The sequence below is a fragment of the Hyperoodon ampullatus genome (assembly GCF_949752795.1).
Source record: "Hyperoodon ampullatus genome assembly, chromosome: 13".
Taxonomy (NCBI): Eukaryota; Metazoa; Chordata; class Mammalia; order Artiodactyla; family Ziphiidae; genus Hyperoodon; species Hyperoodon ampullatus.
Genome location: NC_136926.1, coordinates 28,132,737 through 28,154,695, shown reverse-complemented (window position 1 = coordinate 28,154,695; position 21,959 = coordinate 28,132,737).

Below are 21,959 nucleotides of genomic sequence, written 5' to 3'. Positions count from 1 at the left end.
CACTCCTGGGTCCCAACCCTACGTGCACCTCAAGCCCCAGATGCCAGCCCCAAGAACCCCCGGTATCCTGGCCACCACTGGGTCTGACCCCTCTGCGTTTGCTGGAAGCTGTGCTCCATGCCAGCTGGGGACAGCCGGCCCTGAAGGGTGGGGGCTCCTGTCCTGCCAAGAGCCATCTGTCCTACTGTGCACCTGGCGCCCCTGGTGGGATCCTGTGCCAGGGACTTCAAAACAGCCACCTGTCCCCCCTGCCTAACCCTGAGCCCTCGAGGGGCCAGGGGCCTCCCAGAGGCCCTGCACAGAGGGCTGGGCCTTGGCTGTGGACCCTGGGCCATGCTTAGCTTGGCTCGGAGCCAGTCACTGTACTGGGGGACCCTCGAGTCTGACCTGGGGCAGAGCCTGGGCCAGCTCGGGATGGGGGATGGGGGGCACTTGCCAGGGGCCACACGGGGCAGACACGGGGCCGAGCCCAGCACGTTTTGGAGTGGCTGGACTTGAAGGGAAGCCCCACTGGACATGGCCGGCCTGCCTGAGCGATACGGGCAAGGCAGCTGTCCCCAGCCATGGGGCAGGCAGGCAGACGGGGGTACGGAAAGGGCCAGGTGCACAGGAAGCATGCTGGCTGGGACCGGGCCCAGGTCAGCGTTGGTATAGTGTCCACGCACTTGGAAGATCCCACGCAGCCCAAAGGCTGGGCAGACGCAGGCTCCTCTCTAGGGTGGACACACGAGTCCAGGAAAAGGGGACTTTGTCACCCAGAGGAGTGAGAGGTGGAGAGTAGGAGTGGGAGGGGTACAGTGCGGCCCACACAACCCACTGCATGGAGGAGGGGCCCGCGGCCACAGGCTGACTGATCCCCAGCCTCTCCAGGGAGCAAGGCCACACGGAGGTCCCGTGGACCATGATGGTGACAGTGGGCTGCGGTCCTGCCCCTCATCACTGAGCCGGCCCCATGGGGAAGCCTCCTCAGAGCCACCCGCCAGGGACTGGCCTCTCCCCAGCCAGGGCCATGGCCCGGGGGTGGGTGGCCCTCCCTGGGCTCAGGAGCAAGGGGCCCTCCAGGAGGGCCTCCAGGGAGGGCGCTGGGGCCAGGAAGGTGGCGGCCACGGGGCGGTGCAGGCGTGTTGGTCGGACAGACTGGGCAGCAGAGCACGGGGACAGCGGTTCTGTCCTGCAGGAGCCTCCCCGGGGCACTTGGTTCCCTATCACTGTGTCCCCCGGTGCCCCTATCCCATAACCGCCCCTGCCCTCTCCCAGCACAGACCCTCCCACCTGCCTCCTGGCAGCCCACGGTCCCCAGTGCCCCTCGTCACAACCCCCGTGTGCCTGACAGCAAGGGGCCCAGTGACTCGGTGACACCAATAAGCCCCCCTCAGACGCCTCAGCCCCAGGGCACCCTCACTCTTTGACCAGAGGCCTAACAGGGCGGTAAAGCCACGGGGACGGGCCTGGTCCCTCAGCCCCTCCAGCGGCCCCAGAGCTCCAGCAGCACCCCCGTGGTCTCTGGCAAAGCCTCCCGCCCCCAACCTGACATTTCCAGACAGGCTCCCAGGGCTCCAAATGTCAGTGCAGCAGGCTGGGCGTGGCAGGGGCTGGGGGAGGGCCAGGGGACAGCAGGCACCATGACACAGGGCACCTGGGAGAGGGGTTCCCAGCTGGTCTGCCAGTGCAAGTGCGACGGAGCCGCTGCCTTCTTGGGCCAGAGCTGCAGGGGTCCCTAAGGCCCCTCCCCCACGGCAAGTGTCAGCCCTGCCCCCCAACCCCTGTGCCCAGAGCAGCCCCTCCAGGGACCCCAAACCAAGGCACCTTCACCCTGGAGGCCGAAGCACCAGACTGGGAGGTGTGGGAATGTCCATCACTCACCTCACCCCTCACCTCACCCCCCACCTCACCCCTCACCTCACCCCAACACCTTGCAGCCCTTCTTCCCTCTGAGCTCCCAGGTCACTGCCCCTCTCATTCCCCAGGAAGATCCCTGCAAGGTTTGGCCTGGGTATCTGCATAGCCCACCTTCCACAGGGCCCCCAGGCTCCTCCGCCCTCCACTGCCCGGAGCTCACAGGAGGGAAACCAAGGCACAGAATATCTCCAAGGGGCTCAGGAGCTGATCTGGGGCTCCCATCCCCGCCTAGCGGCTCCCGTCCCTCATGCTGGTCCTCAGAAGGTGAGTCGAGGCCCCCTCTGTCGTTTGGACACCTCACTTCTTGGGTGGTTAGGTTAGGGTTAGCATCACACGGGACACACGGGCCTCCTGTGTCACAGTGTCCACGTCCACAGGTCCAAGTGCAGACCCCAGGCTCCTCCAGGCCAGGCCGCCAACCCCAAAGCCTCTCGGAAATGGAGCTGGAGATGGTGATTGGGGTCCCACACACCTGCCCTCCCCTCCGCACCCACCAGCCCTGGGGGAGCTAGTCGGTGCTGATTGATGGGTGATTGTTTCACCTCCAACCAGCCTGAGCCCTGTAACTCGGGGCGTAAATCCCAGCCACCGGGCTTGGCTGACAGGGAATGACACGCAGAATTAAATGGAGGCGTAAAGATTAACAGCCCATCAAAGTGTCCTGAGCGGAACCCGGCCCAGCGGGACTCTAGTCTACATCCCCTCCAAGGGTCCTCGCCAGGTCTCACAGTTCCAGCGGGCCTCTCTGTCCCCCAGCCCCGCCCTGCCCCACCCCACTTTGCCCCCAAACCAGCCCCCGCCACCAGCCTGGGGTCAGGGTCGCTCTGGGGGATCCACAGCAAGACAGCGGCTAGCGTTCTCCCTGCGTGTGCAAGGGCTCACGTGTCCTGGTGTTCCCCTGTGGCCAGGCTCCCTCAAGTCTCCGGGGGCCCACCTCTCCCAGGCAGAGCTCCATCACCCTGCACCCTTGGCCTGAGGGGTCTGGGGCTCATGGGGAGGGAGCCCGGCCTTTCCCCGGTCTCCCCCTGCCTCGGCCTCCTTCGCCGGTCAAAGGAGCAAAGCCCTCCCGGGTCCCTGTGGTGTGGACCGAGGTGAGGGCGGGCACCCGTGACCCCTGGGCCTGAAGGCCCAACAGGCGAGCGGGGCCGAGGCTCAGTCTCTGCCGGGCCCTGTGCTCTGAACCACAGGACCCTCTCCTGGGGAACACCACCGAGGCCCTGCCTTCCCATCTTCTGAAGATGAGGAACCAGCTCCGAAGGGCATGACCACACCACCCGCGGGAGCCCTCCTGGCCTGGGGAAAGACGCCTCCCGGGTCCCACAGGGGCTGGATGGGGACCCCGGCACCTGGCCGTGGGCTTAACACCCAAACCTCTTACTGGAGCAATGCAGAGCCCACCGTGAGAATCATCTCAATAAAAAGCCCCTTCCCCCGCCATCAGGAACAGTCAAATGGTTGCTATAACTTAATTGCCTCAGAGCTCCCTGTTTTGTAATTCAATAATTGTGATTTTGTTTCCTTATTAATGTCATTGTTTTAAACTTCCTCCACCACATTCTGCACTGGGCCTCTAAGTGCAGAGCAGAGGGAGACTCCACTAAAGAGGGGGATGTGGGAACAGTATCTCAGGGGCGGGAGAAACTCCGGCTGATGAAGGCCAGGGGCTTGGGGCAGGGAGATGGGCTGCACGAAGGCAGGAGGCGTGAGCATGGGAGCCAAGGGGGCTTGGACTCTGGGGGTGGGGGGGGATTGGGGGCCGCAGAGTCTGCACTGCCAGTGGCAGGGGGAGGGGAGGAGCATGAACTTGACCTTGGATGTGTCACGGTGAGTTGGAGGGGAGGGGCGTCCTGTGGTCCAGGGGACAGGGAGCGGGGAGAACCCTGCCAGAACAGGGGTGGGTGCTGCCTGCAGGGACGTGCACTTGGGGAGGCCACCTGCAGCCCCAGGCTCTGGGCCCTGAGACACCCCAGCCTCTCCCCAGGCTCTTGGTGAGCTGCGCCCGCATTGGGAATTCGGGGCAGGTCCAGCCTGCTGCTGTGTCGGAGAAATGCAACACGATTAATTAGCCCCTAAAAAAAGCATTTGAAGTGTTTATTGCAGGACGGCGCTCCTGGTTTTATAAGCAGATGGGGAAATAAAGTGGTGGGGATGACAAGCCGGGAACAGCTGCACAGGGACCCGGAACCTAATTCATAATTCAGCGGACTAATCAGAGAACATCTTCTGCTGGCACCGTAACGAAGGGACGTGAGGCCGCAACTGATGAGCTGCACCCGTGCCCTCCGCATGCTGGGGGGCCCCGCAGAGGCGCCAGCCCAGCCCCGTCACGCTTCCAAGTGCCAAGCTCTGGACAAGAATTTTCTCAACAACCACATTACTCATATACCCTCTTTCCAGGAGAGGAAGCTGAGGCCCAGGGAGGCTGAGACTGAGGAACGGGTCCAGGCGGGCGCACAGCCCCCACTCCCACCCCCCACCCCCGGGCCCAGATCCCCCAGCCCTGGCTGTAACAACGGAGGTCACCCAGCCCCACGGCAGGGGAGAGAAGTGGGGGGCTAATGGGACGGGTATAGCATTCAGAGCTCACCAGAGCCCCTGGGAAGGCCGGTGGGGGGCCAGGGTGGGGATGGGGCTGAGACAGAATCAGGGGCCTGAGTGGTACATGGGGCAGCTCATGGGCCCCCCATGGGGACTGGGATCATTGAACATAAAAGCTCAGGCATATACTATGAATCTTCCGGTTCCGACAGGAGCCCAGAGTCCACAGCAGCCATGGACTGTAAAATGCACAGGAGGAAATATCTGTGCCGGCTGGAAAGTCCTTGTTTTCTCCTCAGCTGCTATTAAAACAACGGGAGGTGAAGGGTGGGAGCCAGCCCAGCCAGCACCGCCAGCCCCTGCCCCTCCCAGGGGGTTGGTGTGTCCACCCCGCCCCGACCAGGACCTTCACCAGCACGCTCTGTATTCTCGTCCATGGGTCCCTTGTGTGCCTGGCAAGATAGGGGACCCAAGTGCCCTGAGCAGCTCATGGCCTCCCAGGCAGACAGACCAGGTCAACTAAACCTTGCACAGGACTTTCCTTAAACACGTAAAACCACAGAGTGGTTGGTGCTGTAGCAGAGGAAGGCATGGGTGCCGTGATGCCCCAATGGGGGATCGCAGGGGCCTTGTGGAGTTGGGCTTTGAGGCATAAGTAGGAGCTCGCCAGTGTGAGAAGCATCTGTCACCATCCTCTGTGCCACCGGTGCTGGATGGGATCCAGACTAGAGTTAGAAAGGGAGCTCTGAGTCAGACCCTGACCCCAACCCTCCTTGGACCCCCAGGCCGGCCTGACTGGGGACATTTTCCAAGAGGCCAGGCTCCTGGGCACCAGCTTTCAGCCCTTGGACCAGTCACTTCCCCACAGGCTTTGAGGGGAAGTCAAGGAAAGGGGAGAACCTGTGCCTGGTTACCTTCCACAGGTGACAGACAGGCCCAATGGCTCCCCTGTGCTCAGTCTGGGGGTCAGAATCCAGGCTGGGCTGTGGGGGCTGAGTTTCCCCTTTGTGTGACGTCCACTGGGTCCCTGGGTGCCACTCAGCACATTCCTGGCCTTGGCGGGCTGGCTGCCTGGCCGGGCTCAGCAGGTCGCCCCTCTCCATGTGGCCATGCCAGTGGTGAGACTCCTTAAGCGGCAGCTCGAGGCCCAGAGCAGGAGGCAGAAGCTCCAGGCTCTGAAGGCCCAGGGCCCAGCTCAGCATCACGTCTGCCCTCCATCTGTGGTCAGAGCTATCCCAGGCCACCTGGGTCCAGGGAGGAACAAAGACCGAGGTCATGGAGGATCAGGGACCTCCTTGGGTCCCCACAGGCCCACCTCAGACAAGAGTGCCGGGGCAGGCAAAGGGGCAGAGGCCCACCTGGACCCCAGACCCCTGGAAAATTCATCCAACTGAAGCTCCCGAGGTTCTGGACAGATCCCCTCGTGGGCTTCTTTCCGGAAAAAAATGAACAGAAACGTCCCCAAGACTGTGGGTAAGAAGCAGCCCAGGGCCTCCTAGTCCTGAGTGGATCAGGTGTGTGGTAAATCCAGGACCTCAGCAGGTGAACCCTTGCCAAGATGGGGTCTTGGTGCTGAAGTGGGATTTGGGCTCAGAGGCAGGGCCGGCTGCCTTCAACACCTGCTGCCCGGCTGCTGTTTGCAGAGGATGCCCGGGCAGCCAAGTTTAGCCAGTATGTGGCCCATCATCCCAGAGGCTGGTCCTCACCCACTGGCTCAGAAAGGAGACACACCTGCCCAAGGTCCCCCGGCCTGTAAATAAATGGCAAAGCGAGGAGGTGAGCCCTGTCCCTGGCTCTAGGGCCACATTTTGGCCACAGGCTGGCACTGCCCCTCCCCGCAGCCAGGTCCCCAGAGTCCACATCTGCTACCTCCTACTCTTCCCGTACCTGCCGGTGGGCGGGCTGCTCTGGGTCACCCTCCCTCAGGGAAGGGGGCTGCTCCTCTGACCTCGGGCCCAGGGCCAGGCCCCTCCCTGGGCAGCTCAGAGCCCTCGAGGCTGGACGAAGGGCTGGATGTGACGGACCACAGGGCAGGGACCTGCTTGTGTGGGTCCAGTGACCCACGGTGGTGGCCGCCTCAGGACCGTGCCTCCGGCACTCCGGGCTGGCTGCAGAGTGCGGGCAGCGGGCAGAGCTACCCTCGGGCCACCACCCACACGTTCCCTGTTTCGTGTCTGGCGGCAGAGGCAATCTCGTTAAACAAACATGCCCTGGATTAGCTCTGTGCAAACAGCAGCAACACCACAGCACCAAAGAGGGGCTTGGAGAGCCAAACGCACAGTGGGGCTCTAGGGGCCGAGTCCTTCAGGCAGGAACATGGCAGGAACACCAAGCCATGGGGTGTCCCTGGGTTGGGGGCATGGGACATCTCCTAAGACACACTCCCACCCAGCCCTCATGTGCACCGAGCTGGACACTGAAGGACCGTAGGGGCAGTGTGGACATGGCCCTGGCCTCAGGAGGGGACCAGACAGCATATGAGCTATAGAGGGAGTGCCCAGCCCTGTGGCACCACCAGCCTGACGCCAGCCTGGGCCCCCAGACCTGTGCCCACCCCACCACTGGTGCAGCTGCCCCAACCGTGAGCTCTGCCCTCCGGCCAGGGCCGCCCCTACTTCAGGGGTCCCCCAGGCCCTATGTGGGAGCCCAGACATGAGGACAGTTGGCACACACCTAATGACCTCCATGGAGCTGCCCAGAGTGACCTTTCCTCTAGTCCACTCCTCACCCCACCCAATTCCTCCTGGAACAGAACCAAGACTCAGGGGTGACAGGCCAACCAGGCAGGACGCCCCTTGGCCCCTGACAGAACCCTCACAAGGGCTGCCCTGGTCAGCGAGGCCATCAGGGTAGGAGCCCAGACCCCCAGCCTGCTCCCGGCCCTGCTGCTTTCCTGCCCAGGGGTCCTTCTGGTATGGCCAGCTCCTGGGGTACAGGGCTCCTCCCTACCAGCCTCTGTGCCCACGGCCCACTCCTGGGACCCCTGCCCCAGCCCCCAGCCCCAGCTGCAGAGGAGCCCAAGGCAGGAAAATGGGCGCCTGTTTTTGCGGTTTCCCTTTTCTCATTTTTCTGCACTTCCAATTTTCTTACACGGGCACGAGTTTCTCAGGTAATCAGAACAGAGAGTGTCAGCAGGGAGAAACCAGGTTCCCCTCGGGCGGCGGAAGCTGGAGGTCCAGGGCCCCAAGGGGGTCAGGCTCCCTCGGGCTGGGCCCCCACACGTGCGGCCCAGTGAAGGGCACCCTCCCGGGCCCAGGCTTGGTGCCCTCCCTGTGTGCCGCCATCCATCCATCCATTATCCCGTTGTGTTCTGGGCCCCTCCCCGGGGACACGCCAGCCTCATTGCACTGCCACAACGATGCTTGCATTAACTTGTATCTAATGGGACGCATGGACATGGAGCGATTCCAGTTTAATTAGGCGTCAGGAAGCTGGGCATTAATTAAAGTAACAAAGACTCAGCACAACACAGGCAGGGCCAAGCTGGAAAGGCTGTGTCCAGGTGGTCAGGGGAGGCCAAGCATGGCCAGCAGGGATGGCCTCACGCTCGTCCCGCAAGTCGACCCCCTTAGCCCAGCGCCCTCTAACTCTCTCCACCCTGGCCCACACGTTAAAGGCCATTTGGAGCCTCACGTCCTGACTTCGCACGGCCACGGGCCACGTGCAGCCCGGGGAGGGGGCGGGGGACACAGAGACAAAACTCGGACGCTGCAGCCAGCACAGGCCAAGGCCCCTCCATCTCCCTCTGCCTGAGTCCCTTCACCTCCCGCCCTCTCACCCCTGCCTGGCCTTCACCCCCAGCACCCTGATCAAGAATCACACGAGGCTTGAGTATTTGCTGCATTTATGAGAAGCGCTTTATCCGACTTTTTATTTTAAGGGCAGGAGAGTAGAGGGTTTATTTTTCTTTCTCTAAGGAAAACCAGAAAACTAGATTAGGTGGCTTACTCTCCCACAACCCTGACTGTCTCCCGGGGTTTCCCTCTGCCTGGGCTGCCCTTGAGGCCTCACAGGTATGCTGCCCCTCAGCCCCAGGACAGGCCCAAGGGTCCCTGGTCTAAGCCACTTCTCCCAGCCCCACACAGCGTCACCTCCTTCCTCCTGGATATCTACCTCTGTTGATGTGTCCTGCTCTCCATCTTCACTCCCCTGCGGAGGCTGAACCTAGGGGTTTGAACTAAGGGTCACAGAGGCCCAGGTGTCTGATGCAGGTCGCTGGACAGCTGCTGCCCGATGGGCTCCAGGCCTCAAAACCCACTTGAGGGAGAGGGGTTTCTGTCAAGGCTGTGGGGCTGATTGGGCAGGAGCCGTGGACCCCAGTGAGACTCAGCCAGGGGTCCCCACTGCAACAGCAAGAAGACCGCAGCCACCTCCATGGAGCCACCCCAAGATGCACACTTTTCAGAAACTGTCAAGCCTGCCAACAGCTCCTGTTTCTGTGAGTGCCTGGAGCTCAGCCAGCGGGTCATGGGCGTGGATGCCAGCCGGGGAATGACAGGGCCATCCCTACCAGAAGGGCCCGGACGGGGGTTCTGAGCCAGGGCTGAGTGGCCTGGGCCAGAGCGCAGTAGGGCCCTGGCCAGCTCTGTGTGGAGAAGAATGGTCGATGGCCTAATATCGACGTTTCCCATAATGATGATCATATTTTCCCCACCGGTCGAGACCCGAGTCAATGGCATCTGAGTAATTGGAGATTGATTTTAATTAAGTCTTAGAAGTTTTTGTGACTGTACCTGACAGAGGACTCCTTTCTGTGCTGCCGAGGGGACGGTGGGAGCAGGACTGCAGCCGGCCTGCCCCAGAGGTGGGCAGGGCTGGCACCTGGATATCCTTGGGCCTTGGCCTGACTCCCCCGTCACCCCCCAGGGCCGCCGTGTCCTCTGTCCTCAATCTGCTATGATTCTCAGCCCGTGGGCAGAATTGGCCTGGTGGGGATTGGATCCTGGGGAAAGAGCCTGGGCGGGTGGGAAGTGGCCGGTGCTGGGTGCCTCCCCGCCCCGACCCATTTCCTCATCTGCTCGCTGCCTCGTGGCCCAGGCCCTGCTCCACAGGAAGGGCTGCTATTACTTCTATGCATCACTTCATGGGATTGCCCCAAACATGTGCTCCAAGCCTCCTTCCCTCCAAAGCTCATGCTGTCGTTTCTACCATCCCCAGGCTTCTCCCCCTAGGGCCTGGGTCACCCCAGCCACAGACCACACCCCACGCCTGCTGACCACAGGACGCAGAGGCCTCACCTGGGTTCCCTGCCCAGCCCCACCCACCCTCCAGAACGTCTCATGACAATGCCAGGAGCAGGGACCCAGCACACAGCCCCACCCAGCCTCCCCCGGCGCCCCACCCCTGGGGACCCCAGGCCTCCTGGCTGCCTCCCTCTACCCACCAGCCCACTGAGAGTTTTAATGTCATGGAGGAGAGGAGGTCATTAGCAGGAATGGGTTATTAATGAGGAGGCCTAATTAGGCAGACCACTGAATCACCAGTCTCACTCCGAATCCCTGAAGACTAACAGGGAGTCATCGAGCCCTCAGGGGAGTCCACCAGGCTGCAGGGGGGTGGGGCCCTGAGCACCGAGGATCCCAGTGGTGTCCAGGTCTCGGGGCAGGGGCCCAAGTACTACCCACGCCATTGCCCTGGGGACCCCCAGCTCCATCCGCCTCTGGCTGAGCCCACACGTTTTACCAGCTGAGCCTCTGCTGCTGGGCCAGGGGCAGCCGTGGGCAGCACCCCACCCCCAGCCTCTGACCCCAGCAGGGGAGCCAAGGTGGGGTCCACAGCACAGGCACTGCCCACAACAAATGTGTCCGAGTACAGCCTTGGTCCTCTGCCCTCGGGGTCTGCCCTGACCCCTACTGTCCACCCCTCCCCTGGGGGCAGAGGCAGCCTCTGCTCCGACCTGGGCCCACAGTGAGACTCAGTCTCCTCACAGTGAGAGGGAAGCTGGGGACAGAATCTGAGCGCACCCTGCACCCCTGCCCCAGGGCTGCGTGGAGGCTGCCCTCAGGACGGCTTGGGCCCCAAGGACCCTGGGAAACAGGAACTTCAGCATCAAGGTCAGTGCCTCACGGCTACCCAAACCCACTTCACAGACAAGGAAGCTGAGACCCAGGGTAGGCAGCCCCAACTACAGAGCAGAGACTGGGACTAGGCCCCTCCCAGCCCCCTCCTGGCTCCTGGGATTGGTTGGGGTGCATCCTGGGACAGCCCGACCTGAGGTCATCAGTCCCTTCCCGGCTGATGCAAGGAGTCGGGGGTCGGGTGGTGACAGGCAGAGGCGGGAAGGGCGGGTGGTGGGCAGACTCGCCCACCCCACTGTGTCGCCCATGGGTCAGGGCCAAGGCCACTGGGTGCTCGTGTGGGTGGACAACCAACGCCTGCCCTGGGAAGGCCATTCGCCAGGAGCAGAAGGAGGGTGGGCCCGTGGAGGAGCCTTAATGAGCAATTGAGTTTGGAGGAGCTGCAATCCTGCTAATGGCCTCAGAGCCGCTGAACTCAGAAGGGAACCATGACGGGCCTAATGAGGGGACACTGAGGGACACTCAGAGCAGTGACCCCAGGCCAGAGGTCAAGAGGGTCTGAATATGAGGGCCTGGGCTGGGCGCAGGGCCTTTGGGACCTTGGGCAGCCCTGAACCTCTTGGGGCCTCAGTTTACACATCCAGGGGTGCCCTTGGAACAGGGCTGATGAGGGAGGGGAGTGCTCCACAGCGGGGGACGCGGAAACCAACGCCAAGACCGCACCTGCCTGCTTGTCGCGCGTGGCGACTGTCTGTCTGTGCTGAGTGACAGGGGTCCCCACCCAGCCCTCCCTGTGGGGCTGCCATCTTCTCTTCGTTCCTCCAGCTGCCACCTTTTCCTAACTTGTGCTTTGAAAGACTTTAAACCCTCACAAAAGCTGCAAGAGCAGTTTAAGTGGCCATCTGCCTGCCCAGAGCAGGAGCTGGGGGACCTCTCTGTCCCACCATCGCCTTGTGGCAGCCTGTGCAGAGACAGTACTGGCCCTGGCTAGGGCACAACATGGCTTTGAGGGCTCTGGGAGCTGTGATGACTTGGAGGAGGGGCATAATTAAGGTGGTCCTGCTTTGAGGCCAAGGTGAGGGGGCTGCAGAGTGCTGTCAGCTGGTAGTCTCACCAGGTGGGGCCAGAAACCAAGATCAGAAAAAGTGACTGACATGAGGGTCAGCAGGTCCCCAGGTCCTGCCCCTACCAGGGCTCTGGTCTTCCTGACATTCTGTCCAGGGCTGGGAGAGTCCAGAAACTCAGGGCAGCCAGTACCAAGCCTCTTTTGCCTGGAATTGCCCTGTTCCTCTCCCTCAAGTTAAGCCTTCATGAGACTGCAGGCCTAGAAGATTAGAGCAGCACTGAGCAACCACTCACACTTTAGTGAGAATTGGTGAGCTGATCCAGGAGATGGCAGGGTAAATCTGATAGCAGAGGGGTACTCCCAGGGCCCAGAGGGTCTACAGGCCATGGGAGGACCAGGGATCGGCTGATGAGGGCAGAGGCTGTCCCTGCCTGCCAGCCCTGAGACCCAGGACACCTATAGGCACAGGGCAGAGACTCATGGGCTCACTGAGGCAACCCTGTAACCACTCCACTAGCCCCCAAGGGAAGGAGACAGGCTCCACCCCCCAGCCCCAGTGATTGGGCAAGACATCCCTCTCTGCAGGTGAGTGTGGGGTCCTCACCGTCTGTGTGTGGGTAACATCCACCCCTGGGGTGCAGGCCCGGGAAGTGGGCTGCTCAGGGGTCCAGAGAAACCATACGTGGCCCAGGTGACTTGTCCACCCCTCCCCCCACGCCCCAGCACCAAGATTCCTGCAGTGCATAGAGCATCCGCAATTTTGATGGGTTTTCATTTAACTTTTTCTTTATCACAATTACTTTGAAAACTATTAAGTGTAATTATTAATCATTAAGTAATTATTATCTGCTCTTATATTAATTTTCTGGTCATCGGAAGTGTCGCAAAGATTTAAGATCTTTGATTGTTAATAATATTTGCCAAACACGAGGGGGGTTTAATGCACCTCGATATATTCCCCCCTGCCTGGATGAGGCAGGGAGGGGCCCCCCAAGGCTGCCCTGGCAGGGTTGCTCCCCCACGCGTGTGTCCTGGGCCCCAGGCATGACCCAGCCCTCCCAAGCTCCCCTTAGGGCCCCCGAACACCTGGACAGGAGAGTGGCCCACTCCTGGTGTCCATGACCACCCCACACCCGCCAGCCTCTCTGAGGCCCTGGCACCAAGGCCAACCAGGAGGGTGCCCATCACAGGTCAGGTGCCACTGAGGGCCTTGCTGTCCCAGGTCAGCTCCAGGCCTGTGTGCCCCCACAGGCCTCACTGACCACTCAGCCCCACCACCATCCAGTGTCCCCAGGAACTCTGGCTGTAGCCCTGTGACCAGAAGACCAGGGAGGAGCCACCAGCAGCCCCTCTCTCGCTGTGTGTCAACTCTGAGTGCAGGGCAGTGGTGCTGGCAGCTGACTGGTGCTGGGGATCCCAGCGGGGACAGAGCTGGCACTGTGGGGTAACATTATATGACACCAGTGACCTAGAACCACAGTGAGTGCGAGCTCCCCACTTACTTCCCGCTGTTCTCAGCAAGTTGACACAGTGAGGCCGCTGGCTAATGCTGGTCCACGGCCCCTCCTGCTGCCCTTCGTGGGCATCTTCCCACCCTGACCTCATGGCCTGCTGCATAGAGGGCACTGTGTCACCGCATCTCACATGAGCAAACCGAGCTCAGAGGCAGGAGACTGGCCCAGCTCTGGCTCTCTTGCCCAGGGCCACCTCTGCCCAGCGCCTGGCCCCTTGGCTCCCCAAGCACTGGCTGAGGTCTGAAGGGGAGGACAGCTGGGCATCTGGTCCAGGCCTCCTTTGCCCTGGGGAGGCCAGCCTGTGTGACGTGGGTGTGGATGGACGGAAGGACTAGCAGTTCCTCTGCCCCCATGTGGCCAAAGACAGAATGTGGGTCAGTGTTGAGACAGGAGAGACAGTGTTGAGACACTGGGAGTGTCCTTGGGCTGGGGCCCCCCAAAGCCCGAGTCCTTCAAGATCTGCCAAGCCTGCCTCCCTCCCGCTCCACATGTCCCCCACAGACAGCCACATCCAACCTCCCCTCAAATGTGATCAGAACCACATAAAGGTGCCTGTGCTGGAGTGATTAGTGCCAACTGATGGAGGCTTGAACCCACGATCGGCTTGTCAACACAGTGCTGTGACAGTGGTGCTGATGGCACAGGCACAGTGATTGCAGTCATGGTGGAAGTGACGGTGTTAGTGGAGGTGGTGTTGGTGGAGGTGGTGTTGGTGGTGGTGGAGGTGGTGTTGGTGGTGGTGGTAGTTGTGGTGTTGGTGATGGTTGTGGTGGTGGTGGAGGTGTTGGTGGTGGTGGAAGTGTTGGTGTTGGTGGTGTTGGTGGTTGTGGTGTTGGTTGTGGTCGTGTTGGGGTGGTGGTGGTGGTGGAGGTGTTGGTGGTGGTGTTGGTATTGGTGGTGTTGGTGGTTGTGTTGGTTGTGTTGTTGGTGGTGGTGGTGGAGGTGATGGTGGTTGTGGTTGTAGTGGTTGTGGTGTTGTTGGTGGTGGTGGTGGAGGTGATGGTTGTTGTAGTGGTGGTGGTTGTGGTATTGTTGGTAGTGGTGGTGGTGGTGGTGGTGGTGGTGGTGGTGGAGGTGATGGTGGAGGAGGTGATGGTGGCAGCTATGGAGGTAGAGGTGATGATAATGATGGTCATGTTCATGGTGACAGCAGTGGTAATGAAAACTGATTCTCCAGGACCCAGTTTCCCAGACAAACAATGTCTTGGCCACTGTCCCCACCCCAGCCACTGGCCCCGTCCCTGCCTGTGGGCTGTCCCTAGAGGCAGCAGGTAAGAGAGCCTAGACCAGGCCTGACAGCACAGTGGTATATCTTGAGCTGACAGACAACATTTAATCTTAGTTAAAAATAAATAAGTTCAATTATTGGAAAGGAAAAAAATAGCCTAGTATTTACTGCAAGTGAATCAAAGGTGATTACTCTGGGAAAAGTCCAGAGTAAAGTCCAGAGTTTTGGGATTCTGGGCACCACCCCCTGCTGTCAGGGTCACCACTGGCAGGTAGGGCCACTTTGTGGGCCTGGTGGGAGGGAGCCCAGACCACCCACCCCACAGGCTGGGGCCTCCTTCCAGCCCCCTCCCTGGTGTGACTGGCTGGGCCAGCCTTGCCTCCCCTCCCTGGCCGCTGGTTGGGTGAGGTCACCTCCCCAGAACTGGCACCAGGATCTGCTGAGATTAGGGGACCTAGCAGTGACCCCAGCCCCGACCCCAGGAAGCGTGGGTGAGGAGCAGCAACAAGAGCCGCTGTAATTAGCGTGAAACGTGCTGCCTTTGCCAGGGAGGACAATCTCATCTGGGAAACACAGGTAGGAAGCAAGTTCAATTTCACCCGAGGGGCCATAAAACCCTTTTCCAATCACCTGGAGCTGTTGGCTGCCAGCACCATTAATCCTGGGGCTGTTATTTAAAGCCAAGACATCACTCGGGGAAAATCAAGTCCAAACCCCACAAGGAGCCACTTCTGTTCCTACAGAGGCCCTGGGAGACAGACGAGGCCTGCCCAGGCGCTGGGCGGGGAGTGGGCGTCCTCGGCAGCCCTAGGATCACTTCATCTTGCTGCAGGCTGGCAGAGTCCCAGATGGGCCCATCTTGGGTGGAAGACTGAGGCCAGCAGCCCAGCCCCACTCTGCCCACCTGCCCGCAGCAGACACCATCCTTCCCCCGGTCCTCAAACCAACGACCGCCCGGCCCGATCCTCCCCTCCAGATTCCTATCATCCCACAGACTTCCTTTAAAAATCGTTTCCTTGATTACTGAGGGTAACAGTGAAAGCACGTAATTGAATCTCCAAGAAATTACCATTTTCATAACTTGCGCCCAGTTCCTGAGATAAATGAACGTCTCCCTGTATGGCGGGCGGCTCATGGCACATCAGCAAGGGGTGATCCTGCCCTTTATCACTGACGTGGGGCCTTCTTAGGAAGAATGCCTCACGCTGCCTCCCGGGAGGCGCCTGGGCTCCACCGCACAGTCCAGAGTGGGCCGCGGTCAGCTCGGGAGGTGTGTGGGCAGTGGGTTCCTCTGCTTGGAAGCTGTGGGTGGTTGGTAGGGGACCGGAGTCGGAGAGAGGTGAGGGAGGGGCAGCAGAGAGCAGTCCTGGCAAGAAGGGAGGGGGGTTACCCACCTGCCCCTTCCTGTTGACCAAAGCTGACCCCAGCAGCTAACCGCCCATTGGGCTGCGCTGGACACCCAAGGGTCCTGGGGCATCTCAGGGTCAGTGCCAGAAGGGAGGGCGGAGTAGGTGACAAGTGTTTGAATGGTCAGTAAGTCTGTGAGCTGGTTAGCTGGTGGGTTTGGTGGTCACAGTTGGCTGGTGGGTGCAGAAACGTGCCTCTTGCTGGTTGGGGGGATGGGTGGCCTTTCGGGTGGTGGGGAAGCTGAGATGCCCAGACAAGAGACTGAGTTTGCTACAAGTGTTGGCCACTGTGCTCAGCTGACCCACCTTCAGACAAAGGACCCAACAGTGAGACTATTCAAAAGAGAAAGCTGGCGGGGGTGGTTGCTGGTCTCTGCTCCGTAGGGAGGGGAGGGGGAAGGCCCCAAATCGGTTTCCACTGTGGATGTCTGGGCGGACTCCGGCCAAGGGCTACAAGCTGGGGTTGCCAGGGGCCAGGAATACTGGCTCTGGAGGTCTGACCTTCCCCTGAAGCTGAGCCCTCTGGAGGAGCCCTGGAGGGGACCAGATGGGCAGCCAGGGAGGATGATGGAAGCTCCGTGGGGGTGGGTGGGTGGGATGACTGCACCCTGTAACTATTCGCCTGCCTCCTTTCCATCCCCCACTGGCTCCCCTCACCCCCACCACTGTGGCCCTGCAGCCCAGGCTCAACTGAAGGCTCTGGTGGTATGGTCGGTGTTGAAGCCCCAAGGTCAGGTGCACAGTGTGACCTCGGTCCACTTCCCAGCTGTGTGTCCTGGGCCAGGCCAAGGGAGGCTCTGACACTCCCTCATCACATCTCCCCATTCATGCAGGAATTGTAGTTAAAGGGACAGCCTGCCTGGGAAGGAAGCCAGGCTCAGGCCCCAAAAGCCCAGGGTTGAGAGAGCCTGTGTCCCCTCTAGCCTGCAGCCCCCAACCCGGGAACCCCTAACCCATGCCCCAGTCCTGACTCACTTCCCTCCGACTTCTGAGGCCCACCCCCAGAACCCAGACAGCCAACTTCACCACCCCAGCAATCGGTTCTGCACCCCAAAACCCCATCTCACCGGGACAGAGCCCAGACCCCTGGCCTGGCTCCAAGAGTAGGGTGGCTGCCCAGGGGCCTGATAGCCCTAGGAAGGGCTGGGCCCCCCCAGGGCTGAGGCACGGAAGCCTTGGGGGTCCAGTCCCAAGTCCGGAGAGCCTGCACTGAGAACCCGTCCAAGACCCTGTCCCCAGCACGCAAGCAAACATCCAGTGTGTCCACCTTGATGATCTTGTGGGAGGCAGAGATGGTTCCAGGCCTGTTCTCTGTGCCAGCACCACGTGGTCACCCCAAAACAGTGGCTGTGCCCTGCTGCCCGGCCAGCCCATTACCCCAGGGCAAGGCTTGGGGCGGCATCTCTGGGCACAGAGCATCAGCATCCCCCATCCCCACGCCACAGCCACTGCTGCCTTGGGGGCTGAGGCAACAATTGGAGGTGGGGGTTCTTTCTCCCCAACCAGCTTCCCAGACACCCTGGAGACCATGCAGGTGACCACAACCTGCCCCTGCCGCACTGGCCCCCTAAGGGTGCCAGACACCCCAGCCTGCCCCTGCAGATGGGCTCTCACCTCCCAGCACCTGAGCCACGTTCTAGCCAAGGCCTCACAGTCTTGAACCTGGGACGCCCCCTCACCAACTCTGGCTGCCCACTGACAACCAGGCATCATGTGGCCAGCCCAGGGCTGCTGGCAGGGGGTGGGGGCGGTGTTCCCACACTGGGGAAGGCCCCCCCAACTCTGGGAGCCCAGACCCTGGACAGGGAGCAGGCGAGGGGCCGGAAGGAGTGGGAGGTGAGTCCCAGGGTCATTTATTTCAGTGTGAACAGTGGGACGGAACCAGCGGGAAGCATTCAGACCCCCACAGAACTGCAGATCCAAGTGGGGAGGGGGTTTCTCCCCCAGCACTGCCAGCAGTTTAGGCCTCGGTGGAACCACCCCTGGCTCCTCCTCAGCCCAGGGCTGCCCCCTGCCCTGGGTTTGGGGTTCCCCAAAGCCTGCAGCCCGTCTGCAGGGTTCTGGCGCCATCTGGTGGTAGATCCTGGGACCCACACAGGGCCAGCCGGGAGAGGATGGAGCGTCCTTCAGAGGGAGGGAGGGAGCGCCTGGCACCGAGGTCTCCGTCCCTCACCTTACCCCCAGTCTCACTCAACCCCTTTGGGCCCATTGCCTGGACTCAGTGATGGACCCCAGGAGCTCACGGCCCAGCAAGAGCTGGCTAGGGGCAGAGGGTGGAGAGCGGGGTGGGCAGATGTCCTGGATTCTGGCCGCGGTATGGACTTGGTGAGGTGAGCCCAGCATTGACCATCAGGCGCTCTGGCCATGCTGGCTTCCCGGGCACCACTGTCGGGCTAGCAGGGTCAGATGGGCATGGGGGTATCGAAAAGGGGGTGAGCCTAGCTGGGTGAGACCCTCTTGGGGGGCATCTCTGGACTCAGGCAGGGTAGGCACACGCAGTTCACTCACCCTGGGGTGCAGGGGGCCCTGTAGCCGCAGCACAGCCACCTCCCCAGGCTTCAGCCCTCAGCACCCTGGCTGATGGTAATTTATAGAGAGTATTTTCCTTGACATTATCTCATCTGATTTTTTTTTTCCTGCACCAATGATCCATGGGTCTGATCACTGATTGAATCAAAACAGTCTTTCCTAATTTGCAGATAAAAGTTAGGCTCATGGAGAGCATTGCCTTAGTTTGAAATAATTTTCTCATAAATTTTGCTTAAATCTGTAGTATCAATTATTGATTTTCTGCTTGACAAAATAAGTGAACAAGTAACAAGTATTATTGCTGGAAAAAATTTTAAAGCTCCAATCATACTTAGATTTAGGCATAGTTTTCCAAAGTAACAGTTTCCATGGTTGTGATTTTACGTTACACATATACGGTATCATAGATTTGTCAGAAAATTATTTGTAGACTTATGATAAAATAAATTTTGACCCTATCTCGTGGTGAATCTCAAATGTACAGTCTCCTCTGATTCTTAAATAGAAAATGTGAGCAGCAGCTGTCCAAAGAGTCACCGAGGGAGGGGAGACAAATGGCCTGCCAAGCCCATGCCCTGGGAGCTGCTCAGTCACAGCCTCTGAAATAGAACCACTGTAGGAGGACCCCATGGGCCCACCCCCAGCACCTCCTCTCACCTTCACCTGTACCCATTCCCAGGGCCCACCCCCAGCCTGTTTTCCATCCCGAAGGGCTTTCCCACAGGCTGGGGAGGGGAGGGAGCTGCCCAGCGCTCAGCTGCCTGTGACCACTCGCCTGCAGTGTGCCTGCCCTCTGGCCCTGGGCTGGGGCGGTCACTCCCCGGGCCACCACCCCCCTCACGCAGTCACACCCAGTGGACCTGTCCTCCTGGTTATGGGCCTAACCACCCCTTTGTGCCCCAAGAGGGCACAAGACCACCCTCAGAGCCACATGGGTCCCAGCCTCAGGCCATCTGTGTCTGCTACAAACTCAGAGCACAGGAGAACTGGGAGGCCCTGGGAGAACCGCCAGGCCCTGGGAAGAGGTGAGATCCCAAGAGTGACCTGAAGCCCCAGAGAAGTGGGTGATCCCCAGCCTGGGGCTGCTCCAGGAAGCCTGCAGGGCCTAAGGGTCTGAGGGCTGGAGGGAGTGGTTCTGGGCCAGGGCCCTGGTTAGGGCATACAGAGATGGGGCTCCTCCTGAGGGGTTGTGGCTGGTCCAGGCACCCCAAGTTCCAGGTCTGTTTCCCAGCTTTGGAAATAAGCGCGGGGCCTTGAATGTGGAGGGCACGGTGAGTCCTGGCAGGAGCAGGAAGGGCGAGGGCCTCCACACCTCCTCTGCCTCCGCAGCCCAACCCCTGCTCACAGGCTCAGGCTCCCTGAGGCTATTGGGCGTCATGGCAACTTGGGCAGGAAGCGGCTGCCATGGCAACTGGTGTCCAGGGAGGTGCACGTTGCATGACAAGGAGGGCCTTGGCCTGGCTCTTTCCACGACGCACTTGAGCCTCGCTTCCCGCCATGGCAAGGAAATCTGACAATGCAGACTCTCCCCTGCCCCATCCTGGAGCCCTGACTCAATTCAGACCCCCATCCCAATCAACACGGATTTTCAGGGTGCCCCGCATACATTACCTTACCTGTCCCCATTTGTGGAAATGCCACCAAAACTGAGGTTGCCTTTGAGAGCCCCCCACCCTCTGGGCCATTCTCAGGCTCAGGGCCACTTCACAAGGACCACAGGGAGGGTGTGAGGAAGGTTTCAGGGTGTTGGGTTCTTCAGGGCTGGGCTGTGAGCCACCAGCAAACTTCCCAGATGGGGCACAGCCAGGGTAAAGGTTGCATCCAGGAGCATGGGGTTCCAGGCCGGGACACGGTGGGTGGGGCTGAGGCTCCTGTGTCATCAGGTGTCCCAGGCACCCCCTCCTGCAGCCCCGCCTGGGTGTCCTGCCTGGCTCCTGAGACTTGAGGCCTCTGCTAACAGTTCCCGGGTTGCAGCCACTGTCCTTGCTGTTATTACAGGGGGTCCCCAGTCTCCATGAGGAGATCCCTCTCCCCATTTAACGTTCCCAGGCACCTGCTGGCACCTGACAGGGCACGGCTCCCCGCCCCACCCCGGAGGCCCCCTCCTCCCCTGGTGGCTAAGCAGAGTCTGCTCAGGGGAGAGTTCAGGGGGCCGCTGATGACTGAGTGGGGCTCCAGGCCCATCTTTCCCAGCCCATCTCCAGCCAGAGCCTGTTGCTAATGCTTCACAGATGCAACCCTAGAAACAAAGTGACCTCCTGGGGCTGGGCCACCTGTGTCCAGGTAGACACAGCCTGTGAGCTGTGCATGCCCCCTCCTCTGTGGGTGGCCCCTGTCCGGCAGCCCCTGTAGTGTATCTGTCCTACAAAGAGGACAGGAGTGAGACCACCGGCAGATAAGGGATTTTGACAGACTTCTTCAGATGGGAAGCGGGAAGCAGGGGCTGACATAGCAGGACAGGGGCTGACATCACCTGGGTGTGGACGAGGCAGGGCAGCAAAACTGGGCTGGCTAGGGGACAGCTTGGGGTGGCCTCCAGCACGTGTGAGGGATGGCAGGTGACACAGGGACTGCCAGGCAAACTCCCCAAGCTGTCCCCCTCTCCAGACGTCTGCCCAGAGGCAGGAGGCCTTCCTCCCAGGGGACTGACTTTGGGACACCCCGGCTGCTAACGGGGAGAGAAACCCCTCAGCTCCATCCTGCCTCCCTATGCACAGGAGTAGAAAAGCCAGACATCTGAGGACAGGGCCTAATAGGAAGTCCTACCAAACAGAAAAAAAGAACCACAAAGAGAAAAAGCAGGAAGCAAAAGTTCCCCTCCCTGCAAAATCCACGTTACCCCTAAAACAGAGCAGGAAGCTCTGAAAAAAGAATAAGGGCACGCAAAGAACAATGGAGATGTCTTGAAATTTTAAAGCACAATTGCAGCGCGGCCTGCAGACAGCAGCTCCAGGGACTGTGGGGCCCCTGAATTCCTGTGGGGAAATGCCCTCTGAGCTGACTCTGCCCAAACTCACAGCCAACAAGCGTGAGGTCAGAGTAAGGTGCTTTCAGACTTGTGAGGTGTCTCATGATCTAGTCCCAAGGGGCAGATGGCTCCCAATCTCAGAGGCTAAAACAAGCGCAAGTCAGTCGGGCCTTGGCAACTTGGCCAGCCCCATGGGGTGGGTCTCTGTGGTCTCGCTGGGCTCTTCAACCCAGCTCCTGGCAGCTGGGGACCCGCTGGGATAACCAGAGCCTCCCTCCCCACGACCTGGTATCTGAGAGCAAGGCCATGCCCCCCTCCCACCACAGAGGGTCCCCAGAGCAGCAAGACAGTCACAGCCCAACACACAAGCACTGTTCAGGTCTCTGCTGGTAAGACTCCACTGGCCGTAGCGAACCTCCAGGCTAGCCCAGAGCCCAGGGTCACATTGCAGAGGGCCAAGGACCCGGGGACAGGAGGGATTTGCGGCTGTTTCCACCACACAGGCACTCGGGTTTCCACCAACCCACCTTTCTGAGGACGCTGCTTGAGGATGTGCTTCCACAGAACAAGGGAGGGAGCTGAGAAAGAGGAGGATGTGAGGCAGGGGCTCCAGGAGCAGCGGGGGTGCAGTGGGACAGATAGCACAACACGACGTTGTAGGAAGGGAGGAGAAACCATTGTGGGGCAGGGGCTGGATCTGGCTCTACATGGGAGACACGCTCTGCTGTCACTGAAAAGACCCCCAAAGTGGTGAAGAGCAGGCTGGACTCTGGTTCCATCACTGAATAGGCCAT